At 43.8% G+C, this 22,746-nt stretch overlaps 1 long non-coding RNA gene across 1 annotated transcript in view; it reads left to right on the forward strand.

The window, feature by feature from the left end:
- LOC110308610 (uncharacterized) overlaps nt 1–20,741 on the forward strand; it is a 42,441-nt gene extending 21,700 nt beyond the window's left edge. The window contains exons 3-6 of the long non-coding RNA XR_002379578.2: nt 1,252–1,512; nt 2,130–2,236; nt 2,326–2,469; nt 20,563–20,741. This is a non-coding gene — a long non-coding RNA (uncharacterized LOC110308610). The remainder of the gene's footprint in view (nt 1–1,251; nt 1,513–2,129; nt 2,237–2,325; nt 2,470–20,562) is intronic.
- Nucleotides 20,742–22,746: the final 2,005 nt, after the last annotated feature.

The following is a 22,746-nucleotide window of genomic DNA, read 5'->3' on the forward strand; positions in this document are numbered from 1 at the left end:
GACTCGGAGGCATAAGCCGTGTCCACGTAGATGCAGATGTCAGCTACTTTTTGTACGTGTGCAGCTATGTAGATGGACAGGAGGAACTTATGCCAGGAAGCTAGAAATGAACCCAAGAGAGGGGAACAATCGCTTTTACTGAGAAATTAACCTATACAGAAAGCTCAGTATGGCCAAAATCTGCAAAGTCATAACTGATTGTATCAGCACCTGGCCATGTCTGAGAAATTCTCAATTCCTAATCATATTCCACTAGGAATTGCTGCTCAAATTCACTTTCAGTGTAGTTCCTCTTCTGATGAGCCGAGGGGATTCCTGAAGGTATCCGGGTAGGGAAGAGAATCCTGAGAAGAGATAAGAATGAAAACCCAGTGCAGATTGACTTACCAACATGGATCAGACTTCAGAGAGTCTTAAACTAGGCAGTTTCTTGTAGGCATGTTTAAACACTAGAATTTGGAAAGGGCCTCCAGGTAACAATAATTCCCATAATGATTCCAATTTCTAGTGCACAATAAAGCTTAAGGTGTGGCTACGTGGAAACTCCTTTACAATGTACATGTGACTATGAGGGAAGGTTCTCTAGTTAAAAGGTCTAGAATCAAGTGTGCTCTCTAACCAATAGCATAGGGGTTAGCAGGCCATTAAAATGCATGTGGTATCTTTTCTAAAGAAGGATAATAGTCTAGGGAGGGAAGAGTCTGGGATAATCATTTTGGGACATTTGGGTGAGGTCTGCCTCCAAAGGTAGCAAAGAGGTCACAAGGACATTAATAAAATCCACTTCCAGCCTTCTACTCGATGCCTGATCCTATCTGACTTGGGGGTTGGAGGTGAGGTGACACAGAGTCAATGACACAGACTCCGGGAGCAGGTGAGAAACACTGTAACAAGCTCATCTAAGCACTGATGTAAGCACCTTTAATACCCTTCAACTGCACCCTATTAGCACCAAGAAAGCATCGCTTCTAAACAGCAGTTTCTAAATGGCTGGTATTGTCTGTGTCAGCAATCCTTGGCCTCTCAGGCAGTCCTCAATTAGGTCCTCCTGCAGGAGATGCTTTTATGGCTGTTCGGCCCCCTGGTGTTTACACAGAGGTGGCCCCATTGTTTCTGCCACATATGGGTATGTTAGCTAGGTTTTCATTGCTGTGAAGAGACACAATGACCAAGGGAACTCTTACAAAGGAAAACATTTGACTGGGGCTAGCTTAACAGTTTCAGAGGTTTAGTCCATCATTTTCATGGCAGGAAACATAATACCATCCAGACAGAAACTGTGCTGGAGAAAGAGCTGAGATCTTGATCCAAAGACAGCCACGAGTGGATTTTTCTGCAGGCAGCCAGGAGGAGGGTCTCTTCTGCACTGGGTGGAACTTGAGCACTAGGAGCTCAAAGCCCACCCCCACAGTGACATACTTCCTCCAACAAGGCCACATCTACTCCAACAAGGCTACATCTACTCCAACAAGGCCACACCTACGTGCCAAGCACATTTAAACCACTACAGAGGTATGTGATTTTTATCTCCTCCACTGAGGAGACCCCCCTGGGTGATAAACATTCCTGGTTCTCTTGAGTGCTTCTCTGTGAGTACAGGGACCTCTGAGATCTCACCAATCAGTGATGATGTTGAAAAAAGTGGCACCCTGGCTTTGAACATCTCTATGTATCTCACTACTTGTACTGAGTTTATTTCATTTTGGCATCTTTCTCTCGGCTTCCGTTAGTTTTTATTATGATGAGTGAGACAAGTAAAAAATTTAAATACTCAGAAAAAGAAAACACCCCAAATAATCTTACCAGGTAGACAGACATCATAAAAGTACTTACTATATCAGTATCCTACTGTCAGATACGCACATAGAATGAAGAGCCCAAGGGATGTCTCAACAGCTAAGGGTGCATCCAAGCCTGTCACCAAGTGGGAAGGATGACCAGAGTATGAACCCCAGGTCCATGGGTGAAATGGGAGAACTGAGTCAGGAGGTTATCCTCTGACTGTTATGTTCACTATAATACATGTGCAACAACCTCCACATCCATAAATATACATACATACATACATATGTTCATACATAAAAACATTCTTGATAGACTTGCATATCACCATGAGTTGTCTTTTGCAGCTGCCACCAGGTCCTGATCTTCCACTGCTTCCTTAGCCTATTGGAATCTGTATCCACCCCGACCTTGCTATCTGTGAGGACAGGGTCCCTGGAACATGCCTCTTCAGGTGGGCTAGCCAAGACTACTTGGATCTCAGATGGCTGATGGAGTGACATCAGACTCCTCTGACATCACCCTTTTCATCCCATCTTTCAGCCTGCAGAGGGCATGGTGTCCAGTGACAGTTGCCATGACGAGAACCATGAAGACGCATGGAAGGAGTGAGGAGGCTTGGTGCCCAGAAATGAAATGCATATCCATCCCTCCACAACACCTCTCTAGGTTGAGAGTCATTTCCAGGTCTGTTCCCCATTTTTTCCCAGTTGGGGTCAATAACAAAAGTTTTCTTCACTTGACAACCATTGCTCAGTCTTGTCATTGTTCCTAAAATCCAAGGAGGTAAGAAGATAACACAGGTTAGTATCCAAAGTTGATAATAAGACTAGTGAGATGGCTCAGTGGATAAAGCCCTGTCTTGAAAGCATGGGGACCTGAGTTTAAGTCACTAAATCCCCAGAACTGATGTAAAAAAACCAAACAAACAAAGTAGCTGCAATCCCTGCAGAGAGAAGGGAGATGCACAGGGGCATGCCCTTGCATTCACAGGCAATGAGCATCAAATACACAGCTGCAAACAAGGGGAAGGTTAGGATGAACTATCAAAATTGTCTTCTGTATAATGCTCATAGGTTGTGTGGTGGTTTGAATGATAATGACTCCCATAGCCTCATAGATTTGAATGCTTAGTCATCAAGTGGCACTACTTGAGAAGGAGTAGGAGGAGGGTCCTTGTTGAAGGAAGTGTGCTGTGCCACTGGGGGTGGCTTTGAGGTTTCAAAAGCCCAAGCTAGGCCTAGTGATTCTCTTTACCTGCTGTCTACAGAACACTAAGCTACTATTCTATCGTCACGTCTGCCTGTGTGTTGCATGTTCTCTGCCCGTGACAGTAGTAGATGAAACCTCTGAAGCTGTAAGCAAGGACCAATTAAATACTTTCTTTATAAGAGTTGCCTTGGAGCTGGGTGTGGTGGCATATGCCTTTAATCCCAGCACTCAGGAGGCAGAGGCAGGCAGATTTCTGAGTTTGAGGCCAGCCTGGTCTACAAAGTGAGTTCCAGGACAGCCAGGGCTATACAGAGAAACCCTGTCTCGAAAAACCAAAAGCCAAAAAACCAAAAACCAAAACCAAAAAAAAAAAAAAAAAAGTTGCCTTGGTCATGAGGTCTATAAAGGTTTGCATATGCTTGGCCCAGGGAGTGACACTACTAGGTAGGAAGTGTGGCCTTGTTGGGATTGGTGTGTCACTGTGGGCATGGGCTTAAGACCATCACTGCCTGGAAGTCAGTCTTCCACTAGCAACCTTCAGATGAAGATGCAGACCTCTCAGTTATGTCTGCACCATGCCTGCCTGGATTCTGCTATGCTCCTGCCTTGATGATAATGGATTGAACCTCTGAACCTGTAAGCCAGCCACACTCAAATGTTCTTATACAAGTTGCCTTGGTCATGATGTCTGTTCACAGCAGTAAAACCCTAACTAAGACACAGCTTCTTCATATCAATAGTACCGTGACTAAGACATATGCTGAAAGACTCTGAGAGGAGCCCCTCACTCAGGCCTCAGGACAATAGTGGACACCCAAGAACTCATGATAGACCGAGCTTGTTGCAAACCACATGAGGCTTTATTCGGGGAAAGCCAGTCGCTCTGGGGACGACTCATATCCCACGCAGGGGTAGAGGAGGAGTCGACCTCGAGAGGAAAGAGGTCCCAGTTTTTATAGGCCCTCAGGGGAGAAAAGAGAAGGGGGGAGTAGGGGAATTCCAGATCTAAACAATGGTTATTCTCAAGAAATGGGTATGGGAGGGGTACAAGGAAAGAGTCTGGTGCAGGTGTAGCAACTCAGGATTGGCCGGGCTGTGGTTGCTGGGGAGATTTTTCGACTCTTTCCCAGCAACCAATATCACAAACACCTGGCAGTGAGGTGTAGCAGTGGGCACACACCTGGGTTCAAGGAACGGTCAAAACATTGGCAGACACACAGGTTCAAGGAGTGGCCAGAGGATTGTGCACCTCTATTTTTCTAAATCAGTGAAGCTAGTTCTGCTAACACTGACGTCTATCTTGCCAATTTCAGGGCTTCTGTGTCCTTTTACATTCTGTCAGGATCTTTCAATGCCCTCCCTGAATCCTCACAAAGATAGAGCAATAAACTTAAAAAGTGGTAACAGATTCATAAAACATTAAAATGACAAGGGATTTTTGGAGCATGTCTAAGCGCTCAGACACAATTTTCTTGGGTTCCCTCAAATCACAAACCAAATGTCCCTATACATTGCCCAGGTTCTGGGTGGCGGGTAACAGCACACATGCGTAGTTGATGTTGTCCTGACATGTCAGCCTTGAGACGCAGTGACACTAATCTTCCTCCCAGCACATGTCCTGTGACATCATCGCCAATGCAAGGCCTCAGGCCCTGACTTCCAAATGGGACAGCTTGGGAAAAGCAGGCCTTCTAGAGAATCAATCTGCTTCATGGGACACCACAGTGTCACATGATGCTTTTCCGCAAACAGATGAAAGGAATTAAGGAGGCACCATTTCTTCTTCGGAATACAAGGTTTATTTGAAGCCAAGTTTCCCTGTCTCTGGAGTGTGTTCCCCTCTGGTGTGAAGGCTGACAACCTGCTAGGCTAGATTTGTTTCTTTCCCTCCTTTAATATATTTTTCAGTTTCATCTTTTCAGAGAAGGAAGAGGCACACACTAACCATGGAAGTTTCTGAGCATGCAGGAACCCCTAGGGAGTGTTTATCAAAGGACCTGGAAGGTTTGGGGGGCAGAACTGACTAAGCCTCAGGCTAGAAGGCAGAGATGCAAGAGGAGGGGGGAGAGCTTGAACACAGACACTCATATTCTGTGTGGGTGACAAAAGGGAAAACTTTTATAAAAGGGGTTATTAAAATTCAGAGATGCCAGATGCCTCCAGCAAGCTTCCTAGGGGAATTGAGTGTGAGGCCTTTCATTTCAGAGCTCTAAACAACAGGGACTTCCATTTTCAATTTTAGTAGAAAAATGTAGGCTTTCTACAGTTCTCCATACAAAAGGGGGTGTTTATGAAGACGTGTTGCTATATGTATATGTGCAACTTCCAATATATTTTCCAATATATTTGCCAATAGAAAATACATATATTTATTAAATCAGCATCCAGTTTCCAAAGTTTTAAACTTCTCCATAACATCCGTGTATAAATGGCAAAAGCAGAGATCTCTCTTATTTTTATAATCTGTCAAACCTCAAAAACATGAGTAGTATTTTCGACTGTAGCAATACAACATAGTGAACATGGTCTGTAGTGTTGACATGCTTCATTAAGGAGTTCCCTGAGGGAGAGCTGTGTTGCTACAGGAAGAATAGATACGTAACTATTCAGATCTGGTAGAAGTGGCTTCAGGGAGGTGATGCTTTTGCCTTGATACATACAGTGAGACAATGATTTAGGAGTGTTTGTGTGTGTGTGTGTGTGAGAGAGAGAGAGAGAGAGAGAGAGAGAGAGAGAGAGAGAGAGATTCTCACGGCATCATTCACTGAAAAGGGCACTCAGAAAAAGCACCTTAATCCACAGAGATAACCCAACACAGAAGGCACCAAACACTCTCCTTCAGAGTGTGTTTGGACTACCCTGGACGCAAGACAGCCAAAAATTCATATGCAGGCATCACTATAGCAAAGGATCCATCAATCCAATCAAGTGACAGTCACATCAACCATTGTTAGAAGACCTTCATTGCTAAACTAACTGAACTAAAGTTACCTACAATAATGTCATCTCAAAATGCTTAAGAGTCACTTCTTCAAAGTCTGTAAGCTATTTCATTCTCTGTATCTTACAGGTCAATCCATGATTAACATGCCATTACTACTACTACATCTTTACGGGTAACTTCATGACTAATATCCCATCACTGCTAGGACATCATCCCTTCAGACAAACTTTGGCGTTTAACTCTATGCACTTCAAAAAACTGATCATCCTTTCCAATTCAGCACAACATTGCCAGATCACTTACTTTGGCAACAGCCAACAGCTCTCTACCTGGACGTAAGACCTGTTCAACAAGAGGGAAATCACACATGGTACTGGAAACCTAGCCAACTACTCAATATTGAAGTCATGGTTATCAGGGGAGAATCTATAGCCATCTAAACATTTAATCTTACACTACAGATGGCTGTAGCCTTCCATCCTCATCAAGGATATTTCCCTTTGCAACAGATAAGTACTACAAAAGAAAACCACAACCAATGGAAATGTAGATAGAGCTGTGGAGCCCAATCCAAATGGATACATCTACAAATTACTCCCAACACAGAGAACACTGAGGAAGCGTGAGGGGTATTGTAAGAGCCAGAGGATGAGGGAATTATGCTATGAGATTGTGTCTCCTGGTAATGTCAAAAGCTCACCCATAAAGTTTCACTAGCATGACTATCTAAATATGAACTGAACGGGGATGACACCTGTGGACAATGCAAAGTCGATGAGGGCAATGTCAAGAGCCCTCAACACCATACAAAGGACTACAGGCAACAGAGAAAAGCTGAGAGCAGGAGAGGTGGCCTTCTCCTGGGAAGAGAGCACCAATTGGCTGTCTAGTGCAGCCAGGGCACTGAAACAGCCCTGAAAATATACATACAAGTAACATTATATGGCTGAGCAAATTGTATTTAAAAAGATATGTTTGTATATGCATATGTGGATGCAATAACAATAGGTGAAAAAGAGGTCATGAATTTGAAAGAGAGTAGAGAGTGATATGTGGGAGGGTTCAGAGGGAATGAAAAAAATATTGTAATTAAATTATAATATCGGGAAGTCAAACAAACAAACTTTACAGCCTTCTGTGATCTTAAGCACCTCCTAATGACATTAGCTCCAAATATTCAGGTGGAGGAAAGACTGAGTAGTATAGGTTGCATGCAGGCAGAAATTAGTCCATAGTATAAAGAAATAAAATGAGAAATAGTGTCAGCTTTTGGTTTTCTTATAGAGAGTTAGAATAAAAGCAAACAAAGAGGAGAAACGTAATGGGCCTACAGAAGATTCTCAATGTTCTTAAACTCATTATTCAATAATGAGAGCAAAGCAAACAAGTTATCTGAACCTAAGCAAACCATAACAATTTTAATACAAATATAAACCACCACAATCATAAACAATAGGAGTTCTGTCGACATTCCCTGCTGAGACGTTTCAAAAGATGATGAACTATGAAATGAGGCAGAGCTGATTAAGATCGACCCTTGGTTATGTGACCTTTTTATCTGGAAACCAGGGAGCATATTATAACCAAGTTTGCCTGCTCAGAACTTTCTACAGCCTCTGAAGGAGCCAAGCTAATTAGACGTGAAATATCAACTGGAGAGCAATTACAGCCTGACAGGAAAGTACCCCAGCAGTGCCGCATATTTTAGAAATTTATACTTTTAAGCAAATCTCCAGTTTGTCTCTGTACTGTAAGTTTAGAAGCAGCAGTATAACCTGGTGGTAACTTTCAGTGTGGAGCCCTGCCATACACTCCTGTATTTATTTGCATGTCTCGTTTGCATCCTTTCCCATATGCCTGTCCAGTTTTGTTTTGTTTTTTTCCTGCTAACTCTCCTCCTTAACTTGGACAAGGAAAAGCATGTCTTGGTTGATTGTAGCAGAGTCTTATTTTCAAGCACAGAAAAATTCAAGTGAATTAATTAATCCGCAAACTCCAGTTGTTACCTGGTGCCCATCTCTACGAATAGCTAGGGCTTTTTAAAAAAAAACATATTTTTTTTTATTTTTAAATTTATGTGTGATTGTGTGTTTCTCTGTGTGTTGTGTGTGTTATGTGAATGTGATAGCAGGCATCTCAGAGCCTAGAGAAGTGCGACTTCCCCAGAGATGGAGATACAGTTAGTTTTGAACTGTCTGATATGGGTGCTAGGAACAGAACTCAGATCCTCTGCAAGAATAATCAATACTCTTAACTACTGAGCCATCTCTCCAACCTCAGTTGAGGTATTCTAAAATCATCTTTTGTTTGGAGCCTAGCTTAGAACAGGGACTGAGGTTAGGACTCAGGTACAGTCATTGTATGTGAGAATGGAGAGCATTCACACTGGGAGGTCGTGCAGGCCTCACTGAGAATGCTGCAGTTCCCACTCTTACATTCTGTTGGTCATGTAAGAAAGTCACACTAGCTTTGCAAAAACCAAATAAGCAAGGGAAGCCAGCAACCATGTAGAACAATTCACCAGCGAGAAGGTGGCTGGTCCCTGTCTTGATCCCTGGACTTTACCTGGAAGCATTAATATTTTCAGGTCCTGTGTGCTCACTGAATCAAGAATATAATGCACCAGTCAGCAAAGCAAGCTGTCACTTCCTTGTGATCTATACTGCTTTTATTTTATTGAAAATGAAGAGAGAAGACGCTTGAAGTCTTTAACTCTGGCTGTCTTCAGGATTTGTCTCTCTTGCTTAACTGAAATTTATCACTGCTGCAGGGTGTAAATATGGCCGGAAAAAATGTCAAAACACTATTTTACTATTTTTACAGTTTCACATTTCTGTAGCTCATTAAGCTTGGGGAGTAGGCCTAATTACAATAGAGCTCGTGTGAATGTGGATGTCTCATTCATCAATTATATGCTCAGAGACCAAGCGACCATAACACAAACAATGGAAGCTACAAAAATAAGGCCTGGACAGGGTTGGTCTGTGCTGTTCAGTCTTGCAGAAGCAGCTTTCAGAGTCTGAATCGTTTTCACGGGTCTGACTCGAGGAATAGTGTTTGCTTGACTCATTTCGGAGTTCACACACTCACAATGACAATTTCTTTCATTTGTTTCTATAAAAGCTATTATTATTATTACAAATGTGAGTAGCAGTGAGGACTGAGCGAATGGCCTCACTCATGCTAGACTAGTATTCTCCCAAAAAGCTATAGCCTCATCTTATTAAAAGTCAACTTAGACAGAACCATTCACTCTATCCTTGAACTGCAGCTTATTCAATCGTTGAATTTGCCATCCTCCTGTCTCAGCCTCCATGGAAGCTGGAGTTATGGCCTAGACAGACCTGGAGTTGTATAGAATCTTTGACCAGAACTTTCCATCCGATACTTTCACTTCTTTTCAGAATTCAAACTTGCTGAAAATAATCTCTGGAGCAGACTTCAAACATCTGAGGTATACATTAGTAATATATGTTATGCGTGCGTGTGCACACACACACACACACACACACACACACACACACACGTACAGACTTTCCCAAGTTTGTGCTATCTGTGAGCTCTAGAGTCAAAGTCATCTAATTTTTAAGTGTCTCCAAATAACAAGAAGCTGGATCAAAACCTGGGAATCTTAACTGTATGCCAATAGAAACAGAACATGGCCTGTTCAGACCGTGGCTGGCCCAGATGGACATTGATTTTCAGAGCAGAGCTATTGCTGCTGATAGCAATGCACTCCCTCCTCACCCCTCTACATTTCTGTTGGAGTCTCCATCACATCTCTGGAGTCCTTTCTGACTTCACATTAGCTTCTCCTGGATACCCAAGCACCTCTCCATCCATCTGCACCTCTGATATTAGCCAAAGGTATCCATCTTATTTTCTTAGGTCTTGTTCAAACCAGAACCTTCCAGATGGACACATTGGGTCTAATCTTGTTTGTATGATATTTGGCTGTTACAAAGCTTATGATGTTCCAGGACCTCCAACAGAGCCTAGTGTCTAGTTCTGGCATGGGTCCTGTATGCATGAACTGTAGCAAGATGCAGCATCATGGTTCCCAAGTTTGAATCTGTAATCAGACCTCAAGGAAAACATTCTATATGCAGAGTATGGATGAGGGGTAGCGTAAGAAACTCATAGGGTTAAATGACTAGGGAGTAATGGGTGTTCTGCAGCAAGCATGGAGGCAGAATTCTTGCATCTTACAAAGAACTTCTGTAGCTGCTGCTATTAGGTAGCTCCAGTTCAGAGCCTGACTTGCTCACTGTGCTCACACATGGAGGGCACTGAGACTTCATATGAACTCACCCCTCCCTTCACATAGGCTCACCCCTCCCTTCACATGAACTCACCCCTCCCTTCACATGAGCTTACCCTCCCTTCACATGGGCTCACCTTCCCCTCATATGTAGCCATTCCTTTGTTCATATAAGGCCATCCCTTCTTCTCGCTCTGCCCTAGAAGTGGGACAATTATCCTCTTCCCAGGCCTCCTACTCCCTCCGTTTCCTTACCTCCCGTGTCGTGCCTCCAGTGCAGGTTCTTTGTGGGATGCAGTGGTCCTCTGATGCTGCTGAACATGGCTCTTTCCAGCAAGAGCTCAGAGGGATCATTGTGCCATGTTCTTTACCATGTAATTCATCTCCAAGCTGAGTTGTTAAAAAGATGATTCCCTTCTCAACCTTTGTCTTCATAGCAGGGAGCCATCCATCACCTCTGGGTAATTGTGGAAGAGCCCATATGGTCTACCGAAGTGAAACTGTTTACCCTCAAGCTTTCGGAGGGGAAAACATATGGATTCCTGTGATATTGATCAGTGGGTGCCATAGGCTAGCATTTCACAGAGGTATTACCAGAGTGATCTGGAAGCACACTCTAAGAATGCCACAAAGCACCCAGCAGAGATCCTGCTTAGTACCACAGAGCATGAGAGACATTTCCGGAGTAGAAAGTCTTAGTGCTTAATTTCAACTAACAATCTGCCAGAGCCTTAGATCTCAAATTTAACATTTTCAGCCAACGAAAACATCATCCAAGGCCAACACCGGTGTGCCAAGTATGATCATTAGGGCTTTAATTAAGATATCAGAATATGAATCCCAGCATCTTCTCCGTCTACTGGGGGGGAGGGGGCGGTGCTGAACTAGTTGACTAAACTCCCTGATGTGATGTTCAACCTTTGTAGGCTGAGAAAATGAAAGATGCATGCACTGGCATTCATTTTGAATCAATCAGCTCATTAATTTTTTAAAACTTAGGTGCACATTTGAGTAAATGTGTCTGAGTACCTGTGGAGGGGAGAAGAGAGTGTCAGGTCCCCCAGAATTGGAGTCATAGGTAATTGTGTGCCACCTGATGTGGTGCCGGGAACTCAGTTCAGAGCCTCTGAAAGAGCACTGAGCCATCTCTCTAGCCCTTTATCCCAGTGGTCTGAGGAGAAAACTGTGTGTGCACCCGCCCTCCCAATGCCACATTCTTTGAAAAGTCACTCAGAGGGGAACGTCTGAAAGTCAGCTGACTCCAGATAAAAGGTGTCTGTGAAGATCCATGCAGCGATCAGAGTCTAAGGCACTGTGAAAAACACAAGGTGAGTGCCTGGCCCACCTTGTCGCATGACCAGTGAATACTCTTGCACCAGTGAGTGCACTCTTCAGTAATGGCTCTCTACTCTGAAGGATTGATGCCTCAGGTCTACCCAGGGGGCTTGGTGATAAGAAGACAAGGAGTCCATGTGTCCTTGTGCTTCTGGCTTAGTAAAAGGATACGCAGGAAGGAGTGAGGTAGAGTGCACACTTGAGAACTTTTTAATCTGCCCAACTGACCATGGCTCCCATTCATTTCTTTGAGAAGGCAAAATAGCGCAGCCACTTTGGAAATGGTCAGGTAGCTCCCCAAAACACACATGTGCCCTGGAGCCAAAAGCTCGGGATTTTTTTATATGCTTCCCCAACTTGAAAAAAAAACCTTATTTATACAGGCAGGAATCTGTGTCCTGATGTTTATAACAGCATTGGTTAAAATACCCAAGATCTCTCTATATAACCAGAGCCTACATCAGTTGATGAACACATGAAGAAGTGCCATGCACCTGTGCAGCAAGATATTATTTGGCCTCTAAAGAAATGAAGCCCAGTTATATGCTATAACATCCATGACCCCTGTAAACAACACATTCAATGACAGCAGCTGCCCAGAAAGGCACATGTGCTATATGACCACAGACATGTGAAAGTCCACAGTAGAAAAGTCTACAGTGACAAGACATTGGTGAATATCAAAGAGAGGGGTGTGTGCGTGATGACTAGTATTGACTCTCAACTTGACAGGTCTGGGAAGCCTTTAGGAGGCATGCCTCACAGGTGTGAGGAATTATTTAGATTAGGTTAACCTCTGGGCGTGCTTGGGAGGGATTATCTTGCTCAGGTTCATTGCAGACCCAATCTACAGGAGAGCTTATGTCTCTGCCTGCATACAAGGGAGCTATGCACCAGCAATGATCACTTTTTACTCCCAGGACAGTGTGACCAGCTGCCTCAATAGTTTCCCAGATGATGGATACACCCTTATGTTAGCCAAGAGAATCTGTTCTCACGTTGCTTGTATCCCTGTGTTTTGTCACAGCAAACTATACAAATAACTAAGGTGGGAAGAGAGGAAGTTGAGACAGAGGGGTAACAGGAAAGGTAACCAGATTTCTTTTGAGGTGCTAGGAATGTTCTAGAACCAACTGCTGATTCTCACACATACCCATGAATATACAAAAGCACTAAGCTGCATGCTTTGAACTGTGGCTTGGGTGGTGTGGGGGGGGGGGAGGGGGGTTGAAACCCAATCAAACAGTTTAAACTCTCATGGTCCTATCTGTGGCTTTCTCTCTTCACCATTCTGAGCAAAGTGCTGCAGGCTTCTGGATTTTAATGTGGGAACACCTTTGAGGATCTAGAGAAACTGTGAGGTAGCCTACTTCCTCCTCAATGTCAGGTAATGGCTAACCTGAGAACAGCAGTATGACACACCTGTGCTCCCTTTTAACAAGCATTTGTCATCACAATGTGGGGAACATTAAGAACAGTCAAGGGAGAACAGGAGAACTAAAGCCATGGGTTTCATTTCCCAGCCCCACCTCTGCTGCTAGGCAACTGGTCAATTATGGCTGGGCTCAAGTTTAAGAGCTGCTCACCTGACTTACTCTGTCCCAGGTTCCCTGCCTGCAGAAAATCTGCACAAGGAGTCTCTTTCTAGGTCTCCTTGCCTGCAGTGGAGTGTCCTGTAAATAATTGCACATAAAAGATCTGGCAACAATGGAGCAGTCATATTCCAGGAAAGAGCTGGTTAACTGAATTTGGTCTCTCTGACTGCTAAACCCCCAGAGTTTGCTGTGTGCAATAGAGGGAAGCAGGCTGAATTCTTGTCTCATGCAATGTTTATATCTTTTTGTTTTCTGAGAGCAGCCTCAGCTCATGGTGATGTGAGCATAAACCCAGCTTTCTACTTCTACATTAGAAGTAGAAGTCACTGGAGCCTTAGGGGTCTTTATACAGTTACATTTTAAGGGGATCACAGGACGAAGGCAGTTAAAGTCAAAATTAAAACATGGATATAGTTGACACAGAGGGTGCCAATGGGGTAACCCTTCTAGGGTAATCAGTCAGTGCTCATAAAAAGTCATGAATCCTTGTGGCTTCCACTATAGAACTCAGTGGACAGAGTCTAGGACATCAGTGCTCCACAGTCCCTCTGGTCTTGGCCCTAACTATCTTGTCTTTCAGTCAGAAAATGCAGGCTGCTTCTGTCATCCTCTGGGCTTGTCTGAAGTTCCATAGGCTCAAACTTTGGATCTTGCTGGTCTCTGAAGGCAAAGCTTGATTTCATTTCCTACAATTAAATGTCTGTTCCTCCTTTACCATCCCAGAATCATCTAACAGACATGCTTCCAGGAAGATCTGCCAACTTGCCAAAAGGCAGACAAGGCCCATTGTGTCAGATAGATAGAGATATATTATATATGGTGATTTAAATTTGAAATTTTCCTTTAAATCTCAGCCAAAAAAGCAGACAGAAAGCGTACCTGTCTATAAGTGACACTGACAATGGCCACTCTCCCTGGAGTACCCTGCCCATTGAAATGAGGAGGGAAGTGACAGGTCTCTCTGAGATCCAATGTCACATTTTGAGGAATGGAAATTCTACATTCTGACTTACTGATGTATAAGAGGAAAGTTCTACTGGTATTTCTGAGATACAAGTACACACATATAAATATACCTCACTCATCCCCACACACACAGAGGGGAAGGAGAGGAAAAGGGAGAAGAGAGAGAGTGAGAAAGGGGGTGAGAGGAGAAACAATTTGGCGGACTTTATAGTTCTCAATGTGTCTTCCTGATATTGTCCTTCAAACTATCGAGTACCTCAGGAGAGTAATGTCAGCCTTACCCCAAGGAGGATCCCTAAATGTGCCTCAGTGCCCCCACAGGAAAGACAAGGCAAGAATTAATGCAAGTCTTTAGGCTTCTGTCCATATCTCCCATGGTCTACGTCGTCATCCCTTGGAATCTGAACAAATGCACAGACCACCAGAGGGAGATCTATTTTTGTTTAGTAAAGTGGCAAAGTCATGTCATGGATAACCTAGAAAATGGGGCCGCAGCCAGGGAAGCCTGAAGTGAGCCTGACAGCCTGAGCTAACCAAGTTTGGGCCAATCATAGGGACTCTGGCTCTTGTTTGGTTGATTGATTGATTAGTTGATTGATTGAGTTTTGTTTGTGTAGTGTTCTTGGAGACTACCTCACAGTCCCAGTGAAGTGCTGCTAATTGGCACTGCCCTTGGTACAAGTCTCATTCTGGAATCATTCTCCCCCAACAAAAGCAGCAGTCCAGAAAGATTTACAGTATTGGGTTGCCCCAAGAGCTGAAGTTCAAACAAAGTCATTGCCTTCTTCCATGGAAGACGTACATGGGATAAAGCGCTGAGACAGATGGCACTGCCCACGGTGACACGGGCTGAATTGTGTTTCGGCAGCTGGAAGTATTGCCCATTATTTATCTCATTCTTTTTCTGCACAATAAAACAAACCAGACCGTTAATCTACCATGGATGAATATTATTATATGCCTTAGAAGGTTTGCAGAGGAAAACTGGGTTCACTGTGGAGAATGTCTTGCTCCTGTTTCATATTGAAATGCCTAGAAGTCTCCCAAGAGACCATGTCAAGGATAAAATGTATCCATTGCGATGCATTTGCTAATTTCATGAGCGTTCTGAACTCATCTGCACGGCTTAATATAGAAATTCTTTGAACCTGAACAGACATACAAAAATGTGGAATTTATTCAATGCCATTTTCTGTAAAAATATAGCCATACAACTGCCAGTTTCCTGTGTGTGTGTGTGTGTGTGTGTGTGTTACACAAATACATATTCAGTTCAGATCTACTGAAACAAAAATCTACTTGGCTCTTCCTTATAGTCTAAGATCTCCTCATTTTTCTCCTGATTTATTTCCCCTTATTTTGGACAGAGAAAGGCTGTCCTTAAAATGTCAGCATTTTGTGCAGAAAAAGCATTAATTGATTCCCCATCAAAAAATTTCAAATTTCCAAGCAAATAGTAAAGATAAATGAGTGTTTTTGAATTGGGGGTTGGGTGGGAAAAGACCCATCACCAGTGGCTTTGACATGGTGGTAAATAAGCCCTTATGCTTTCTTGACTTCCTCCACAGAGCTCAGTTCTGTGAATTCTCAGGCAAGGTCTGAAAGGCAGCTGTTTGGGTAGGGCAAGGGTTGTACTGGAGACTATGCCCTTCCTCTGGTCCTTAGGTCTCCACATTCCTTCTTCACAGAATGCTTTGTTCTCCAGTTCTTCCATGCCCTGGTTGAGCTATGATTGGAGGAGAGCCTGGGAAGGGGGAGGGGAACAGCAGGCATCACCACAACATTATTCACAAGTACTTTCTGTACCCAGCCAATCACAACACAGGAGCAATTGCAAAGATGTAACACTGAGATATTCCTGCTTTGTATATGAAGTCAGGAAGACAGCCATACCATTGCCTGAACATTTCAGATATCCCAAGAAGGGAGGATGGGAAGAAGAAAGGGGGAGGGAGGAGGGAAGGAGGAGGGAGAAAATAAGTCAGTTCATCTAATTTACCATGACTTGAGTAAATCAGAAAAGCTACCCCCCCTCTCTCTCTTGTGGACATTGGCCAAAGCCTGGGGATGTTTTCCATGATGGCTCCCTCTCACTGGCTCTCTGAAGCTCATCTCTCCACTTCTACCATGGGGCTGTTGGTCCACTATGCACCTGCTTGCTGACTTCCATTGCAGAACCTACATACTTCCTTAGACTCAACGCAAAAGTACAGCCACGTCTGCACCTCTTTTCCATCTCTTTCATCCTGGCAGCTGACAACGTTTATAGTTTGCCTGCCCTGGTGTTTTCCTTCAAATTCAAATAAAATAGAGTTTCCTTATGCATCAATTTTAAAATTATTTTATTAATGAGATTATGAAGCCAAACAAGGAAAAAACGTTACCTTGGTGACCAAGATAGCAACACATATGAGCAAAAGTGCTGGGGCACGGATGTTCAGTGAGCAGCAAGAAGGCTAACATGGAGCTTTCTTGACTTCTCTTGGCTAAGAAGGAGCACAAAGTCTCCCTGAGTCCCTGAAGGCAGTCTCTAAAGATGGCTCTGTTTGTCTCAGTTATTTCCCATTGAGCAAGACAGGGGACTGGAGAGAAGACAAAGTGGTTAAGAGTACTTCCTGTTCTTCCAGAGGACACAGGTTCAAATCCTAGCACCCACATGGCAGCTCACAATCATCTACATTCTGAGGAATTAGACATCTTCCTCTGCCCACCCCTGGGAATCAGGTACACATATTATGCATAGACATATGTATAGGAAAAACACCCTCAACGTAAAATGTTTTAAAAAGGAAAGACATAAAATAATTCCATACAATCTGTCACTAGCTGAGTAACTTTGAGTCTAAATATAGCAATACAGAAGCAGGGCATGCTACCTTGAAGCTAGAATACCACCAGACCATCCTTGTACCTTAGCTTGACCTGCGTAGCAGAAGCCATCAAGTACTCTGACCTGTGGCCCAGGTGAATCTGTCCTCTACCCAGGAAGGGTTTAAGAGTTATTGGGATTGATAAAGTGCACCCATTGGAATCTAGAAATGTCTTTCAGGCATTATTTCTACAAATCCAATAGGTACCTTGCCAATATGGTGATATTATTTTAAACTCTAGACTCTACAATCTTACTGGATTATCTATAATATAAAATTGAAAGAAAGACATCTGTGTAATTAAATCAAATGTCCCCTGTGATGCTTCCAAAGTGGTTCTGTTCCCTTCTGGGATTCTAGTTTAAAAACACAGAAATAATCTCCCATGACGAGGAAACCCTCTGCAGCTGCTTGTGATTGGGTACAAGGAAGGCTGGAGGAGCAGACTGGGCTTCCATGTGGGGCTTCGGCCCTTTGGTTTGCTATAGCAGCTTTCCAGGCTTGCCATGGCCTTTGCTCTGACTCCTGCACGCTGGGCAGGAGTAACAGGTTTTTTTTTTTTTTTAAATGGGCAGTCTGATATGTCTCTGGCGATATGGAAGACAACCCAACAGAAGAGACTGTATAGTGACTGAGTGGGGAGGAGGAGGAAAGAAAGAGGGGGGAAGTGGGATAGGGAGAGGAGGAGGAAGGGGAAGAGGAAGAGGAGGATGTCAAGGAGACAGGAGATGGAAAAGAGGGAAGGGGAGAGGGGGAGAGGGGAAAGGAAAGGGGGCTTTGTTTGGTCTTTCTGATCACACCACTACAAATCATCCCCAGTGCTTCTTAGTCTACATGCAAGTTCAGTCACCAGACCCTGGAACACGCTAGCTACGTCATTTTGCACACTGGCTGCCTGTGCTGCATTTTAAAAGACCTCATTCTAAGTGGACAAGAGTACTTGATGTCACATAAATACTCTCAAGAGATTCAAGGCAGGAAGAACTTTCTCAGCTAGACCACCCACCCTCTAGAGTGTTAAGAGAGAGATGAGGAAGGGATTCAGAGGCCTCAAGTAGAAGGCATTGCCTAAGGGGCCAACAGCAGGCACCTTATCTGCATTTCAGGTATGGTACCTGTGGGCAGCTGGTAGTACAGTTCCTTCTTCTCTAGAGTTATAATGTGGGGATGGGCAGCCATGTGCTGGTCTCCTTCATGTGTCCTCTGGACTCCTAAGTCAGGAAACCTTAAGCGGTAGGTGTGTCTCTTTCCAATACATCAAGGCTAGGGGAGAGGATAATGGGCTAGCCAGGTTCTTCCTAGTGGGACTCAAGAAGGACCATAAAGAATCTGAGCCCTCTGAGATATTTGTCCAGAAACCTGTGCCACTGCTGGTATCTAGAGTACATTCACCACGTCTATCCTGTCCCTTTCTGATGGCCTGGCTAGTCAATCCATGGCCCTAGACAGAAGGCGATGCTGACGGGTGTGTTACGTCCAGGGATGGGTTCCTCATGTATCCTGTCTCTTAGGGGTTGTGTGTATAACTGTAGATATATCAATGGTCTATATGGAGGCTCGCCTTGCATGGGCCAGGTCTCTTCTTCGATTCTTCTCATTTAGTGCACATGAACAGTCAATAGCTTGTGTCCTTGTGTGTGGTTTTGCTGAGAAAAACTGGGAAAGACAAAGAGTTACCTTCATCACCAAAAGTAGGAGACTGCACAGGGGCAGGACTTCATGGTCATACTCTTATAACAAGGAAGCATTTCCTGAGCATTGCATTCTCAGCCAGCAGAGCCCCAGGACAGATGTCTGGTGGCACCAGAACTACAAAGAGCTCAGCACCTCAGAGCTCTGTCCCATGTATCTTGTTCTTTTGTTACTTTCCTGCAGTTGCTATGAGAAACCATGTCAACCTCAGCACTCTAAGATAGTTCACATCTCCTGTCTTGCAGAGCTGATTTACACTGTTGAACAAGGCTAACCCCCTCCAGAAAGTCGATAGAGAGAATTCATTTTCTGCATTATCAGCCTGTGGTGGCCATTGGCAACCTTTGGCTTGTTGGCTATACCAATTCATCTGACTCTGTAGTCACATTTCTATATCCTCTTGGGTCTTGCTGTGCCTGTCTCAGACAAGGACACTTGTATTTGTAGCTTACCAGAGTCAGTCACACTGCAAAGGTCAACATGACCTTAAGATGTTCTAGGGTGTCTGTCATTAGCTGTAATAACATAACTGGCTAGTTTGAAGAGCAAGCTTTCATTTTCCATAGTTCTACAGGATGAGTGTTGAGGGCAAAGATGCAATACTGGTGAGGACCTTTCCTAGTCCATGGGCACATATTCCTATGTTCATTCATGGCCATTAAAGAACCTGGAAATTCAGCCTCTTTATTAAGACGGTGATTGTACTCATGGGGGCTCCCTTTACAATGTAGCTCCTGTCATAGATTCTGTTAGGGCTTGGTCTGGTGCTGCTATGTATTCATTAGCCATGATAGACCAAGAGCATGTGCCCAGGTGAAATGCTACCCCAGGACAGACTACTGGGGCAGAAATATCCAGGGAAAATTCAAACAGCTAAGACTTGGCTAGACAGCTGGGAAGTAGACAATCTAGCGAATAGAAATATTAATTAAGGGTAATCCCTCAGTAATTGCACAAAGCTAACTAAGTAAAGCATAGTCTGTGTCTCATTCATTTGGAAGCTTGAAGGGGATAGGAGTGCCATATTAATTTACAAATTCTGCTTCCAAAGGCTATATTATGTTGAGGATTGGGGGCCACTTGTGAACATTCAGGGTGCACAAACACCACAGTGCATGGATAGATCCCATCACAGGGAACCTATGGTTGCAAAGGGTAGACTGGTGCTGCTAGGATCCACAAGCACTTCAACACAGCCATGTCACTCTGTCTTGTGCTGTTGGAGAAGCCAAATTACAAACCAGACCACAATTGGGAGGGAGATGGAAATTCCACCCCATCTACAGAGGACACAGGGATTGTGTCTATCTGTGCATTGGGATCATTTACTCTGGTTTCCTCACCTGAGTTGGGGATCTTTGGTCACTCTTACCTCTAAATGGTCACTCATCCTTTCTTTGGAAATCTCAAAGACTCTCCTCTAGTCTCAGAACCAGCCCTGAGTCAGTCCAGAATCGCTTGAAGAAGGGAGCGTGTAGGTGTGGCTCCTTTCCACATAGAAATTATAGCCTCCATCATGCTACAGTATACCCATCAGGAAGTTGACAGCTGCAGTACACGTTTGCAGAGGGGAGGTGCAGACATCCATCCTGACTTGGCCAAAGTGATTGTGAATCATAGCTGGGGTCTCAGGACCCACTTCCTTAAAGTGGGTACTTCCTGCTGGGGACCTGTACTGACTGGCCTTTAGACCCAAGTCCTATTGATGTTACCCAAGGCTCAGCACTCTAGTCTTTGGTTCTTAGCTCTTCCCTTTGGCTCCATCTAGGAAACATCTTCACAGCAGCATATAGATTCCTATGTCTTAGGAACCTGAATGCCATGGACACAGAAAAACTGAGGGAAGATGAAGGTCATGCATGCCTCAGACGAAGTTTCTTAGTCCATGCTATTATTCTCTCACAGCTTGTCAAGCTACAGAATATTACACTACGACAGCCAAGATGGCTTGAGAATGAGAAGAAATAATGATAAATGAAGAATGTTTGAAATTCTGTGTACGCCTTGGATCACTGATTGTCAAAGTGAGCCTGAAGAGCACTCTGAATGCCCAGATACGCCAGAGATATCAATACTAATTTAAGTGTTTTCAGCCTCTCCTCTCAATCTCTCTCTCTCGCCCCTCTTTGTGTGTGTCTGTGTGTCTGTAAGTGTTGGCATTTCTTCCATTCCAGTCTTTTAATTTATAATTCGCTGGTACAGACAAACATCCAATAAACTATAGCACATACTTGCTGGGCTCCAGGGGTAGTAAATTCCCTACAGACATGGCCCAGCCTGCTGTATGTGTGTATTAGACAGCTTCTCTAGTAGAACTCCATACAGTTGAGAATCTCAGTTGTTACCAAGAAAAAAAAATCAGGAAGCCAGTGCACCTGAAGCTGTTGGCAGCAAAGCACAGAGAAGAGAGTGAGCATGCCAGAGTAAGTGTCACTTAGCTTGCTGTGCTGCCATGGCTTGTGACCTACAAATGGAAACGCTAAAGCTCCAACCCCCTCATTTGAAAGTAGGGTTATCAAATATTTAGTCAAGTTGAAGTTATACTGGATTGGGGTATGTCATTAATCCCGTGTACATGATTTCCTTATAAGTAGTTTGCCTGCCCAATACCATTCGGTTGGTGGCACTGTATGATGGCAATCCTAGGACATGGATTTATTTGGCTTGAGAAAAGCCCTCCCTGAATGGTGGGCCAGAATGGCACATGAAAGATGGAGTACAGTTGTGTTTCATGTTTCATTGTCTCTAAGGGAAAAGACTTGCTCTAGAATAGGTCATCACTTGGACCAATTTTCTTGAATTAATTTAAAATGTTCAAACAGTGTTCACCCCATCCTTCCCCCTCTTCTCATGATGTACACTTCACCTTAGCATCCAAGCTTACTTGTCTTTCATCTCTGGCTATTTCTTGTGTTACCTAAATTTGATGTGGTCATTTCCTCAGCATTAAAGGCTTTGATGGGAAGAGTGAGGTGGGGGTGATGTCAGTGCAGTGTATTCATGTGTGAAATTCCAAAATAAAATAAATTACTTTTAAAAACTCATATAATAGGCTGTAAATCACTCCAAGGCATTTGTAAAACCTTCATTTCTTCCTAGCTAGACCTAAAATCTATTAAATACTTCATTTAATGATGTGGGTAGAAATAAAAAAAACTGCTTTAGATAAAGTCATTTTCCCTCCACACAGCATCCCTGAGACTTCTTTTTCCTTTTCTGTTTTCAAAATCTGCCTTAGCATCCTCTGAAATCTCTCCTGCATGAACAGGTACATCCTTGGTAAGAAGGGCAAGCTGAACCTGCCCACAGCTTTGCTTACTTCATTGTAAGGATGCAGCATGTTGTGATGGAGAATGTCCATGCTTTGTAGAAGGCTGCAGCACTGCCTGTCACCAGCACTAATGCTTCAGTAGCATCAAGAGGCTCCTTGCATGAGTCTGCAGGTGTGAGTTCAGCAAATCGCCACATCTGGCATTTAAGGCAAAGTCCTCATGGTCCTAGGTTGATTGGAAGCAGGTGCAGTATCCTCTATTCCTCTATGCATGATGCATGGTGTGTGTGTGTGTGTGTGTGTGTGTGTGTGTGTGTGTGTGTGTGTGTGTTTAGAGTAATGCCAATGGGCATTCTGATGAAGCAGTAAGCCTCCTGCTGAGAAATAGCCCTGCCAATTTTCTTTATACCACCCTTGCTTCTTAAAAGCATTGTGGAATGTCTGACCTTGAGCACACCAGAGCTGTTTAATTTGTTATGCATCAGTTAGCTGCAAAGGCTAGATGAGACCATTGAATGGCTTGTTGAGATCATCCCCAGCAGTTAATGATCTGCACACATTCAGTGGCACATTTAATCAGGTAAACATCTACATGCATATTTTAAGATGAGAGCTAAACCCAGCAACCTTGGGCGTTTAAGTTATCTGGGTTCCCACTTTCTCATCTGTGGGAGGAAGAAGCAAGGTCAGTTAGGTGGCCTCCAGGGTCTTCTCATGCACTCCACGCTTCAGGACATAACAATCTTTAACATCAAGGAACACTTACCTTGGAAACGTGAATACAAATAAATGCTGGAAATTGATATCTCAAGTAGAGT

The sequence above is a fragment of the Mus caroli genome, unplaced genomic scaffold, assembly GCF_978045245.1.
Source record: "Mus caroli unplaced genomic scaffold, Mus_caroli_1 scaffold_15, whole genome shotgun sequence".
NCBI lineage: Eukaryota > Metazoa > Chordata > Mammalia > Rodentia > Muridae > Mus > Mus caroli.